Genomic DNA, 12,711 nt, shown 5'->3' on the forward strand with positions numbered 1-12,711 from the left:
GCGTTGCCCTGAGCTGTGGTGCAGGTTGCAGATGCGGCTCGGATCCCATGTTGCTGTGGCTGAGGTATAGGCCAGCAACAACACCTCCAATTCGACCCCTAGCCTGGGAACCTCCATATGCTGCGGGAGCAGCCCTAGAAATGGCAAAAGGACAAAAAAAAAAAAGAAAACAAAATGTAGTTACCTTGGAACTCAACTCTCACTGTCCTCCCGCTCTGTAATGAAATAGTGTATCCTGGTCCTTAGAGGGAGTTCCCGTCGAGCCCCCAAATAAGAGTCCTTATGAAAAAGCTGTCTCTGGCTTGTCTAAAAGACACCGTCTTGGTCAAATGAGTAGAGCTCTGGTTAGGGGACAATGTTTGGGGTTCACAGTGGGTGGTGAGATGAGATGACACATTTCAGTGTTTTAGCATGGGAACTGTCCCCCCCCCCTTTTTTAGGGTGGAACACTCAATGCATGACTCACCGTTTCATTTCCTTTGTTTTGTAAATTGCAAGCATGTAAATTTTTAACCATTTGTAAAGAATAAATACAGCATTTCCTATTTAGCATAAATGCTAAACTGAAGTGTGTTCACGTAGTTACATCAGAATAAGTTGTGGTTTGCTAAAAATTTGTAGAAAAGCTCACAACTTTCTTCTTCACATTAACTTTTTTTTTTTTTTTTTTTGCTTTTTAGGGCCTCACCCGAGGCACATGGAGGTTCCCAGGCTAGGGGTCCAGTTCGGAGGTACAGCTGCCAGTCTACACCACAGCCACAGCCACGCGGGATGCGAGCCGTGTCTGCAACCTACACCACAGCTCACGGCAACGCCGGATCCTTCACCCACTGATCAAGACCAGGGATCGAACCCACCACCCCATGGTTCCTAGTCGGATTTGTTTCCGCTGCATTATGACGGGAACTCCCTCCCACATTAATTTTTTAGTACACGTATACCATGCCAAATGTTTTCCCTTTGGTGCTTTATTGGTTCCGGTTCTGTCTGAAGTTGACCTTCCGTGGAAAGTTCTAGGTGTGGAGAGGTGATAAATAAAAGGATGAAGTTTCATGCCTGTGGAAGGAGGCCTTTGGTAAACACTTATTTTTGAAGCAATTGGTACATAAATGAGATATTCTTTTGATTGAATGATGAAAGTGTTCACATATTTGAAATATTTTAAGGTGTGTCACTTTGGCAATGAAAACTAAGGGAAACCTGTTTTGAAAGTTCTTTTTTTTCGGGGGGGGGGAGGTGGCGCACATGGAGGTTCCCAGGCTAGGGGTTGAATTGGAGCTGTAGCCATCAGCCTACGCCACAGCCACGCCGGATCCGAGCCTCATCTGCGACCTCTATACCGCAGCTCGCAGCAACGTTGGATCCTTAACCCACTGAGCGAGGCTGGGAATCTAACCTGTGTCCTCAGGGATGCTAATCAGACTTGTTTCTGCTGAGCCACAAGAGGAACTCCTGTTTTAAAAGTGCTGACACAGGTGTGCATTTTCTTCTCTTTTGCTTTTATGGATTCTACTCTTAAGGGCTGAACTGTGCATGGTCACTTTATTTTTCATTTATTTTTTTAGGGCTGCCACCCGCAGCATGTGGAAGTTCCTGGGCTAGGAGACAATTGGAACTACAGCTGCTGACCCTTCACCACAGCGACGCCAGATGCCAGCCTTGTCTGAGACGTGCATCACTGCTCACAGCAATGCCGGATCCTTGACCCCCTGAGCAAGGCCAGGAATCAAACCCTCATCCTCATGGACACTAGTCAGGTTCGTATCTGCTGAGCCACAATGGGAACTCCCTGCACAATCACTTAAGAAACGCATATAGCACAAAATCTTGGACTCGGTCCTTTGCATTTGGAAATCATACAGTCTTTTTTTAAAATAACATTGGAATGAATGTTAAGGTCTTGAGATGACTGAAGTGGCAAGCCTGTGGTGAATAAAAAATTAAACTTTTGAATTTAAATCAGTCATTACATGGCTTGATTTTATAAGTAGGAAGTAAAATATAGATTTTGGTGCTTGGTGTGTGTATTCTAAAACGCATATAGACTATTTGCTGTAATTTCACACAGAATAAGAATGCGTTATAAGATTTTCTTTGCATTTTCCCATAGGTAAATTTAAAGTTCTTTTTAAACCTTCCAAGGAGAGGAAATGGAATTAAGGGAGAGTTCCCTGGTGGTGCAGTGGGTAAAGGATCTGGTGTCACTGCTGTGGCACAGGTTCAATTCCTGGACCGTGGAACTTTTGAATGCCATGGGTGCAGCAAAGAAAAAGAAAGGAAGAAAGAAAGAGAAACCGAGAAAGAAAGGAAAGAATGAATTGAGTTCATCACGGGTGAAGGATCCAGTGTTGCCACTGCTGTGGCCTAGGTCACAGCTGCTGCTCAGATTCGGTCCCTGGCCTAGTAACTGCCATGTGCTTTGGGTGTAGCCAAAAAGAAAACAGAAGAAAGAAACCTCTAGTTCTTTGCAGGACATCTAAAGGGATTCACAGCTAGGACCCTTGTCACCACCACCACCCCCGCCCCCTCCATGACTTGATAAAGACTCAGATCTTTAGAAATGCCTACGACTGTTAGGGGGATCGGAGAAAAGAAGAATTGGCTTATTTTCCTTGCAGGTACTTTGCTCCCCCTGGGGAACATACACTTGTCTGAACTCACCTAGACACCGAGACTGCAGCAGTATTGGAAACAAACTCACTTTCTGGCCTTGTGGTGCCTTTGAGAGAGTAAATCGAGCCAGATTCTGGTCCCTGCCTTCAGATGAGTGGCCTGCAGCCTTAATTCCTTGTTGAGTCCTTGCTAACGCTCACATGTCCTGTCCCACTGTGTAAAGTCAAGTTTGGATGAATACATGAATTTTAAAACATTTAAACACTAAAAGTGTTAAAATCAGCTTCTCCCCCTCCTCTATTAAGGATCCTTAACAAAAATATCTAGACACCTCACTTTGCTTCCACGCAAATACTGATTTGGATCGGACGTGGTCTGCTCTCTGATACTGCTCTTCGTTGCCTGTAGTTGTCACACAGTCTCTAAAAAGGGTCATGGAGGAGTTCCTGATGTGGCACAGTAGGTTAAGGATCCAGCGGTGCTGCAGTTGTGGTGTGGCTTCTAGTTGCAGCTCAGATTTGATCCCTGGCCCAGGAACTTCCATATGTCTCGGGTGTGGCCATTAAGAAAAAAAGAATTAGGGGAGTTCCCGTCGTGGTGCAGTGGCAAATGAATCTGACTAGGAACCATGAGGTTGGGGGTTCGGTCCCTGCCCTTGCTCAGTGGGTTAAGGATCCAGTGTTGCCGTGAACTGTGGTGAACGTTGCAGACGTGGCTTGGATCCTGCGTTGCTGTGGCTCTGGTATAGGCTAGCAGCTACAGCTCCGATTGGACCCCTAGCCTGGGAACCTCCATATGCCGCGGGAGCGGTCCTAGAAAAGGCAAAAAAGAGACAAAAAAAAAAGCCAAAAAGAATTAGGGAGTTCCTATTGTGGCTCAGAGATAACAAACTGGACTAGTAGCCATGAGGATGAGGGTTTGACCCCTGGACTCGCTCAGTGGTTAAGGATCCAGCATTGCTATGAGCTGTGGTGTAGGTCACAGATGTGCTTCGAATGTGGTGTTGCTTTGGCTGTGGTGTAGGCTGGCTGCTGTAGCTTCAATTTGACCGTTAGCCTGGGAACCTCCATATGCTGTAGGTCCAGACCTTGAAATAATAAATAAGTAAATTTTTATCAGGGTCCAGGAATGTCGGAATTAGCCATCTTAAAAAAATTTACATCATGTAAGATGATGACACCAAAAAAACAACTAAATTTTCCTGTCGCCGCCTCTAAGGAGCAACAACTTTGTCCTCAGCTTTCAGAGGCGACCTCGCTGCTGTGTGACTGCTGCCCGCCCTGCTCACAACCATAACCACGGTGGGTCTGGCCTCCGCTGGGAGAAGAGGAGGGATCTGGAACAAGGGAGGGAAGGGCCTGGTTGGTTCAGGATGAGAATCGTTTAGGCCAAGGGACCTGCCAGGTGGGGAGGAGAGGGTGGGCCTCTCCCGGAAACTGCCTTCTCTCTCAGTGGGAAAAATCAACGTTTTCCTAGTTTAAACACTTTGATGTGGCTCTTGGAGGGACTGAAGAAACCTGGTTTTTCCTTAAAAAGGAAAAAAATCTATTCATCAGTACAGGGCATATCTTGAAGGTAATTTTATTTTATTTTATTTTTTGGTAACACTTATTTTTAAAGGACAGATGCATATTGCGTGTTAAGTTAGCAGGTGAGGTCAAAATTAGGATGAGAAGGTCAAGTTGCCTTCATTACTCTGGCAGATTTACTTTTTTTTTTTTTTTTTTTTTTTGGTCTTTTTAGGGCCTCACTTGTGGCATACGGAGGTTCCCAGGCTGGGGTCCAATCAGAGCTACAGCTGCCAGCCTACACCACAGCCACAGCAATGCGGGCTCTGAACTCTGCGACCTATACTACAGCTCACGGCAATGCTGGATCCTTAACCCACTGATTGAGGCCAGGGATCGAACCTTCAACCTTGTGGTTCCTAGTTGGATTGTTTTCACTGTGCCACAATGGGAACTCCTGGGCAGATTTCAATAGAACATTCTTGTCTCCCACTGGTCCAGCCGCAGTGGATGGGATGCGAGGGCCCCGACTGTGTGTATTTAGTCACTTTAGGAATTCAGGGTAATTTCAAGGAGCTGCCTAATTTGAGAGGCATGAATGGGTGGGGTGTGAAGCAAGCCCTGTGGTTGGCCTGTGAGATCCATTTTTGCCACTAGAGGGAGCCACGTGTTCACTTAGAGTGTGTCGCTTCAGGGAAGTTTTTGTGTTTTTTTGTGTTTTTTTTTTCCCAGTTACATTGTTTATCCAAATTCTTAAGCAAAAAAAGAACGTAAAAATGCTGGCGTCAGTCCACTTCATTGTGGTTTGTTAAGCTCAGCGAGAGTGATAAGATTGTAACTCATTGTAACTCTTTAGTGGATGCCGTGCAGCAAGAAGGTCCATGTGTTAGAGAAATTAATTTGGTGGTTTTGTCTTTAGGGAGCATCTGAAACCACATTTTCACACGTACCAACAAGAACGGGTGGTTTTGTCAGCATGTTCACTTCTGCCCAGAGCAGCTGAGCCCTGACAGGCCCCTTTAATAGGGTCTGGGTGTGTGCTCATCCAGCATGGGCCTCAGTGAGCTTGTTGGGAGCCTACTCTGTTCCGTGTGTGAGCGCCTCTGGGAGACTCTTAAAGGGAAATTTTCCACAAGAACAAGCCAATTTTTCACAACAGAAATCACAACTGTAGATTTCTTTGATGTCCTGTCGAGAAATGTTCTTCAAACATCAGAATCCGTTGAAATACTGAGAACTGCTGTTGTTCTAATGTTAACGAATGGTTGCTCTTTCCGGTGCATTTTGGTCAAAGATCTATAGGGGTTTTTTTTAACGATAAATTGTGATAATAACGTATATATAAATAGCTTACAAGCTATTGAATTTCTTGGAAATGTTCTGAGTACCACTTATGACTTATTAAAATTAAAGCAGTTTGTTTGAATAAATTCCAGGCTTCCTCTTTGTGAGATGTTTCCGTTTGAGTCTCTTGGGAGAGAAATTGCTGGGCTGTGGCTCTCTCTCTCCTGCTTGATTCAGACACATAATATTCAAAGCTCTGTAGAGATATTTTGCAAGATGCCCAAACCTGGCCTGAGTTTCTTATAAAACGTACGTCTTTAATGTTACAAAGGGTTTTAAGCTCATACCCTTATGCACGTGATTTGCCCCACATTTACTGTTGTCTTAAGATGTCTCAGGGTGAGGCTGTTTTATTGAAAGAAAAACTAACAGTAATGTTCAAGTTTCTAAGAACATTTCAGCCGCCATCAGGCAACAGCCCGTTTCACTAGCTAATAGGATCCATACGTGGACCCCCCCACCCCTGCAGCGTGAAGAGGCAGTGACTCTGACCGCTGGAATATTTCTTAGTCTTCAGGATGATGGTTCTCATCTCAGCCCAGACAGCATCGCTGGTAATGGGCAGAGACGTGATTTAAACAGTTGCCGAACATTGTTCATTCTTCATGTTGTTTTGTTTTTTTTCTTGTCACTTCTTTCCAAGATACCTATTCAACATCCAGCAAATGCTGATTGGGCGCCTACTGTAAACCAAGCATCCTAGTAGGTGCTGGGAACAGTGAGATAATGAAATCAGACCCCTGCCCTACAGAGCCCTGCCCTTCAGCTTGGTTCCTCATTAAGTAACTGAAGTGTAGGGCTCGAGGCACGAGGGGCATGCGTGGGGAAAGAACTGATAATTGACTTTTTGCTTGTGAAAATGACAAGTATTATGTCACAGAATCAAACCTTTGAAATTCCTGCTGTGGTGTAGTGGAATCAGCAGTGTCTCTGGAGCACTGGGATGCAGGTTCAGTCCCTGGCCCAACAGTGTAGGTTAAGGATCCGGCATTGCCGCAGCTGTGGCGTAGATTGCAACTGTGGTTAAGATCTGATCCCTGGCCTGGGAACTCTATATGCTGAAGGGCGGGCAAAAAATATCAAAGCCTTGTCTGGGAGTTCCTGTTGTGGCCCAGGGGGTTAAGAACCAGACATGGTGTCTGTGAGGCTGCAATCCCTGGCCTCCCTCAGTGGGCTAAGGATTGGGCTCAGATCCATTGTGGCTGTGGCTGTGGCATAAGCCAGCAACTGCAGCTCTGACTCAATCCCTATCCTGGAAGCTTCCATTTGCCACAGACGCAGTCCTAAAAAGAAAAAAAAAAAAAAAAAAACTTTTGTCTGGAGAGGATGATGCTGTTTAGTTTTTGGTGGTTGATGGGGATCTTCCAGGACGAAAATCATGCCTCCACTTCACATTCAAATCTCCACTAACCTCAGGCTGCACTGGCTGTGCCAGCCTCAGACTTTAATTCATTGTCCAAAACCAGTAATAATAATACTTACCTTGCCTGTACTATCCAATAGAGTAGCTTCTACCACATATGACTGCTTACATTGTAATTGAATAAAATCTGGACGTTTCTCTCATGATTCAGAGGAACTGAGTCAGACGAGCATCCATGAAGATGCAGGTTTGATCCCTGGCCTTGCTCAGTGGGTTAAGGATCCAGCCTTGCCGAGAGCTGCGGTGTAGGCTGCAGACTCGGCTCAGATCCCTTGTGGCTGTGACCGGTAGCTGCAGCTCCGACTCGATGCTTAGCCTGGGAACTTCCATATGCCGCAGGTGGGGCCCTAAAAAAAAAAAAGATAAGAAGATTTTTAATAAAGTAAGTGTGTGATTTTTTTTTTTTTTTAACTTTCAACACGCATCAATATTAGACAAAAACCCCATTCTCTTGAAGGGGAGGGAAAAAACCTCATGAGTTTGCACATGGTTTTCTGTGAGCATTTGCTCTACAAAAAGGGATTGTCTTAGTGTCTCACTTGTAATCTTACTCACGCGTGTATAAGTCAGGCTTCTCCAGAGAGACAGAACCAGTACGATGCACATGAAATCAGAAGAGCGAAGTTACTTTGGGCAGTTATGGAGGCTGAGAGGCACCAGCTGGAAAACTGGGAAGTTGCATGGCTTCACCCTCCAGGACCAGGGGAGTTGCTGTGGTGGCACAGTGGAAACGAATCTGACTAGGAACCATGAGGTGGCCAGTTTGATCCCTGGCTTCCCTCCGTGGGTTAAGGATCTGGCGTTGCCGTGAGCTGTGGTGTAGGTTGCAGACATGGCTCGGATCCTGCGTTGCTGTGGCTCTGACGTAGGCTGGCGGCTACAGCTCTGATTAGACCCCTAGCCTGGGAACCTCCATATGCCATGGGTGCGGCCCTAAAAAAACCCCAAACAAACAAAAACCCTCCAGGACCAGAAGCTAGAGCTCCAATGTCAAGGGCAGGACAAGGTGGACGTCCCAGCTCAAGAAGGGGCAGAAGTGGTCCTTCTGCCCTTCTCATCGTATCCAGACCCTCAGAGTCTTGGATGATACCACCCCAGGTTGGTTTGAACCAGTTTTCACTCAGCCTACTGATTCAAATGCTAATCCCTTTCAGAAACGCCCTCACGGGCACACCCAGAAATAATGTCTCACCAGCCATCTGGGCGTCCCTGGGCCCAGTCCTGGTGACACATAACATTGACCTTCACAGCAAGGCCTTCCTCTCTGGATGGAAGATGTGGGAGTGGAACAGGGGCCATGGGCACAGAAGGCCTTCCCTCTCTTGCCTTTATTTTACATGATTTCGAATCTTTAAAGCCACATTTTGTTCTAGTTTTTTCAATTAAAAGTTGTTTTCTTGCACTGTAAACCCGCTATAATGGAAAAAACAAAAATCATTATAAAATAAATTGTTTTATTGAAGTATAGTTGATTTACAATGTGTTCGTTTCTGGCATACAACAAAGTCATTCAGTTATTTATGTACATATATAGGTATTCTTTATTTTCTTTAACTTTTTGGGGGCTTTTTTTGGCCACAGTCATGGCATGTGGAAGTTCCCAGGGCAGGGATCCAACCTGCACCACAGCAGTCACCCAAGCTGTTGCAGTGACAACACTCCAGGTCTTTGTTTTAAAATGTAGTTTTAGGGAGTTCCCTTGGTGGCACAGTGGTTAATGAATCCGGCTAGGAACCATGAGGTTTCGGGTTCGATCCCTGGCCCCACTCAGTGGGTTGAGGATCTGGTGGTGCTGTGACCTATGGTGTAGGTTGCAGACACGGCTCAGATCACGCATTGCTGTGGCTATGGTGTAGGCCGGAGGCTACAGCTCCAATTATGCCTCGGGAAGCGGCCCCAGAAAAGGCAAAAAGACCAAAAAAAAAAAAAAAAATAGTTTTTACTCTAATTCAAAAAGATATATGCCGGAGCTCTTGCTGTAGCTCACTGGTAACGAACCCAACTAGTGTCTGTGAGGACGTGGGTTCAATCCCTGGCCCTGCTCAATGGGTTAAGGATCTGGTGTTGCTGTGAGCTGTGGTGTAGGTTGCAGACGCGACTTAGATCCCGAGTTGCTTGTGGTAGCTGTGGTGTACGCCGGCAGTTGCAGCTCTCATTCAATCCCTAGCTTGGGAACATCCATTTGTGTGGCCCTACGGAAGACAAAAACCACCAACAATGAGCCCTTGGCCTTTTTTTCATTGAATTCTAAGCATTTTTATTGTCCAAGAGCAATGGGCTTTAGAGTCTCTTTCAATCTTGCACTTTTGGGAACACGTCATCCTCTCTTAAGCTGTCCCCAGACCTGGTTTGTAGGAAGGGACGTGGGCTACAGCCTTCAGCACAGCCCAAGGGAAATACAGACTCAGGTTTACAGCTTGACCTTGGCTCTGGTGGCAGGACAGTTCGCTGGACTTGAGAGGCTGCCTGGGAACATCCTCTGCTGCCCCCTGTGAGGCCACGAGGCGACTCAGGATGTGCACGAGGTCGGCGTGAGAAACTGAGGTGGTCTTGGAAGCTGTGGCCCCCTGGACCTTCGGGCTCAGGGAAGAACCCTTGGGCTGCTTCCCACGCGAAGCCGGACTTGGCTTCCTCCTCATCACCTCTAAAAATAGGACTTGGAAGTCATGGCCCCTGTGATGTAATGCATCTCAGTCATGGGCAGGAAGTGATGCTTTCCTGCCAGGCCCGCAGTGTCCTCAGGAGATGAGCTGGGAAGGACATTCCTTCTCCTGTTTCACGATAGGAACGTCAGAGCGCTTAGGGCTGCTTTTTGCAGCCAGAGAGGTCAGACTGGCTATATTTGGGTGACGCTGGATGTGTGTGCCTCACAAAGTCTGGTGTTGGTAACCTCGCCCTCCATCCGCGTGAACTGTCCTGGGCTCCGTGAGGCTCATAAAAGCGGTGGCACGTCCTCATTAGGGAAATACACGCATAGCATTCTAAGGATGAGAGCAGACTGCAGAATTTGGCTCCCTGGCCCTACTCGGGGATTGAGAATTTTGTGCAACAGACCGAGGACCAGCGGACCAGGGCTCGAAGCATTTGGCAAGAGTAATTTTTTGTTTTCCAGGATTTGCAGTGAGAATCCAATGTCTTGGAATTCCCTGGTGGCTCATCGGGTTAAGGATCTGATGTCAGTTTGACCCCTGGCCCGGGAACCTCTGCTTGCTGTGGGCGAGGCCAAGATAAAAACTTGCCTTCATTTCATTGCAATTGTGTGTCAGACTCTAAGCATAAACAGCTAAGTAAGACAGAAGTCAACCTGGGACGTCCATGGTCTGGGGAGAAAAGTGACAAACCAGACTGCCGAGGAGTGCCAAGAAGTCACCCTGGAAGGTGCTGGAAGGGGTGCTCAGACTCTTGCTCACTACACTGCCGGCTCCTTGGAGAGATGCTGCTTCCACAGGAGCCCCTCCAGCCCCGGCAAACGGGTCCACGGAGGGTTGCCAAGCCCTGCGGGTGCTGTCAGCCTGTTCCTGGAGCTGCTCTTTACAGCATACAGTTCCTGGCTCGGAGGAGCAGGATTTCACCTCCCAGCCCTGGACAGAGACCTGAGCGCCCCTGAACCCCTCGTCCTTCCCACTTGCAAGATCCAAAGCCCTCCAGTCTCAGGCGAACCCAGCCCTTCACTATCGCTGCCCTATAAAACCAGACAGACTGAATGTCTCCTTCCTGCCCAGTGGCTCTGCTCCCTCACCGAGTCGTCCAAGGCTGCGTCCTCTCCTTGGTGGCCGACGGCCAGCTCCCACTGCAGCCCGTAGCACCAGCGCCAGCCCTGTCCTCCTCGGTTCTTTACCCAAGAAACACCCTCATCTCTGTGACATGATTGTTCAAAACAAACCAGCTGTAATGGGAGTTCCCATGTGGCGCAGTGGAGATGAATCCGGCTGGGATCCATGAGGATAAGAGGATGCAGGTTCGATCCCTGGCCTCATGCGGTGGGTTAAGGATCTGGCATTGCCATGAGCCGTGGTGTAGGCTGGCAGCTGCAGCTCCGATTTGACCCCTAGCCTGGGAATGTCCATATGCCTCGGGTGCAGCCCTAAAAAACCAAAGCAAAAAACCAAACTGAAAAACTGAGAACCAGGAATGAGAGTGAAATTTGGCTTCCTTGCTTTGAGTAATTCGTTATAAGCTCTAATGTATGAAAAACCCACTTCCTTAAGGTAACAAATGGGGAGAAGCCACAGTAATTGGATTTGCTATTAAGTGGGTGTATTGCTACCAAATTGAACAGAAAATTACTGGGAACATTTGGAGTGAGAATGAAAGTGTCTCAGATGTGGTGACGGGGACCAGCCAGCCCTCCTGCTCCCGTTCCCTGGGCGGCTGCAGCGCTGATGCTTCCCTGAGCTTCTTGGTCCTGCGGCCTGTCTGGCCCCCAGGGGCACCCGGACCTCCCACTGGCTGCGGGCTGACCCCTTTTTTCTACTCTCTTCCAGGCTTCGTGGGATCCGGCCTGCTGTCCTTTCCCTTCCTAGCTGCCAGCAAGGACTCTGGTTTCTTACAATTCCCTGTCTTCAGATCAGGCCCCGTCTCCCACTTCCTGGTCATCCCCCCAAACACAAGAGCTGATCGGCTTAAAGACTTCAGTGCAGTTACCCTAAGGAAAGAAGAACGTAAGGCAGCAAGCAAGAGGAACTGGGGGAGTTCCCGTCGTGGCTCAGTGGTTAACGAACCCGACTAGCATCCATGAGGACGTGGGTTCCATCCCTGGCCTCGCTCCGTGGGTTCGGGATCTGGCATTGCCATGAGCTGTGCTGTAGGTCGCAGATGGAGCTCGGATCCTGTGTTGCTGCGGCTGTGGTGTAGGCCGGTGGCTACAGCTCCAATTGGACCCCTAGCCTGGGAACCTCCATATGTCTCGGGTGTGGCCCTAAAAAGACAAAAGACAAAAAAAAGGGGGGGGGGACCAGGGGTTGGTGGAGGGGGAGTTACTCTTTAATGGGGATAGAGTCTTGGGAAGGTGAACAGGTTCTGGAGGAGATGGCGGTGATGGTTGTACAACAGCGTGAATGCGCTTAGCGCCCCTGAGTCGTACACGCAAACGTGGTTGATTTCATGGTACGTATTTTACCACTATAAAAACTAACAAAGAAATTTTTTTATTTGAATAACAAAGTTTCTGGGATTTTTTTTTAAATTTTTTATTTTATTTATTTTTTAGTTTTTTGTCTTTTTTTTGCTATTTCTTTGGGCCGCTTCCGCGGCATATGGAGGTTCCCAGGCTAGGGGTCGAATCGGAGCTGTAGCTGCCAGCCTACGCCAGAGCCACAGCAACTCGGGATCTGAGCCGCATCTGCAACCTACATCACAGCTCACGGCAACGCCGGATCGTTAACCCACTGAGCAAGGGCAGGGACCGAACCCGCAACCTCATGGTTCCTAGTCGGATTCGTTAACCACTGCGCCACGACGGGAACTCCGGATTTTTTTTTTTTTTTCTTTGTACAGCCACACATTTGTGGCATATGAAAGTTCCCAGGCTAGGGTTTGAATCCGCACCACAGCAGTGGCCACAGCCACAGCCACAGCAATACCGGATCTGAGCCTCGTCTGTGACCTATACCACAGCTTTTGGCAATGCCAGATCCTTCACCCACAGAGCAAAGCTGGAGACAACATCAGTCCTTAACCTGCTGAGCCAAATGGGAACTCCATAGGCTTCCTTTCTTACTTGGTCATGAGAAGACTTCTGAGCCCTCTCTGCTGCTTCTCTGTCGCTGTCTTTCTCGTAGTCTCTTGCTTGCATTGCCTACGAAGCCTTCCCACCCTCTGATT

The sequence above is a fragment of the Sus scrofa genome, chromosome 3, assembly GCF_000003025.6.
Source record: "Sus scrofa isolate TJ Tabasco breed Duroc chromosome 3, Sscrofa11.1, whole genome shotgun sequence".
Classification (NCBI taxonomy): Eukaryota; Metazoa; Chordata; class Mammalia; order Artiodactyla; family Suidae; genus Sus; species Sus scrofa.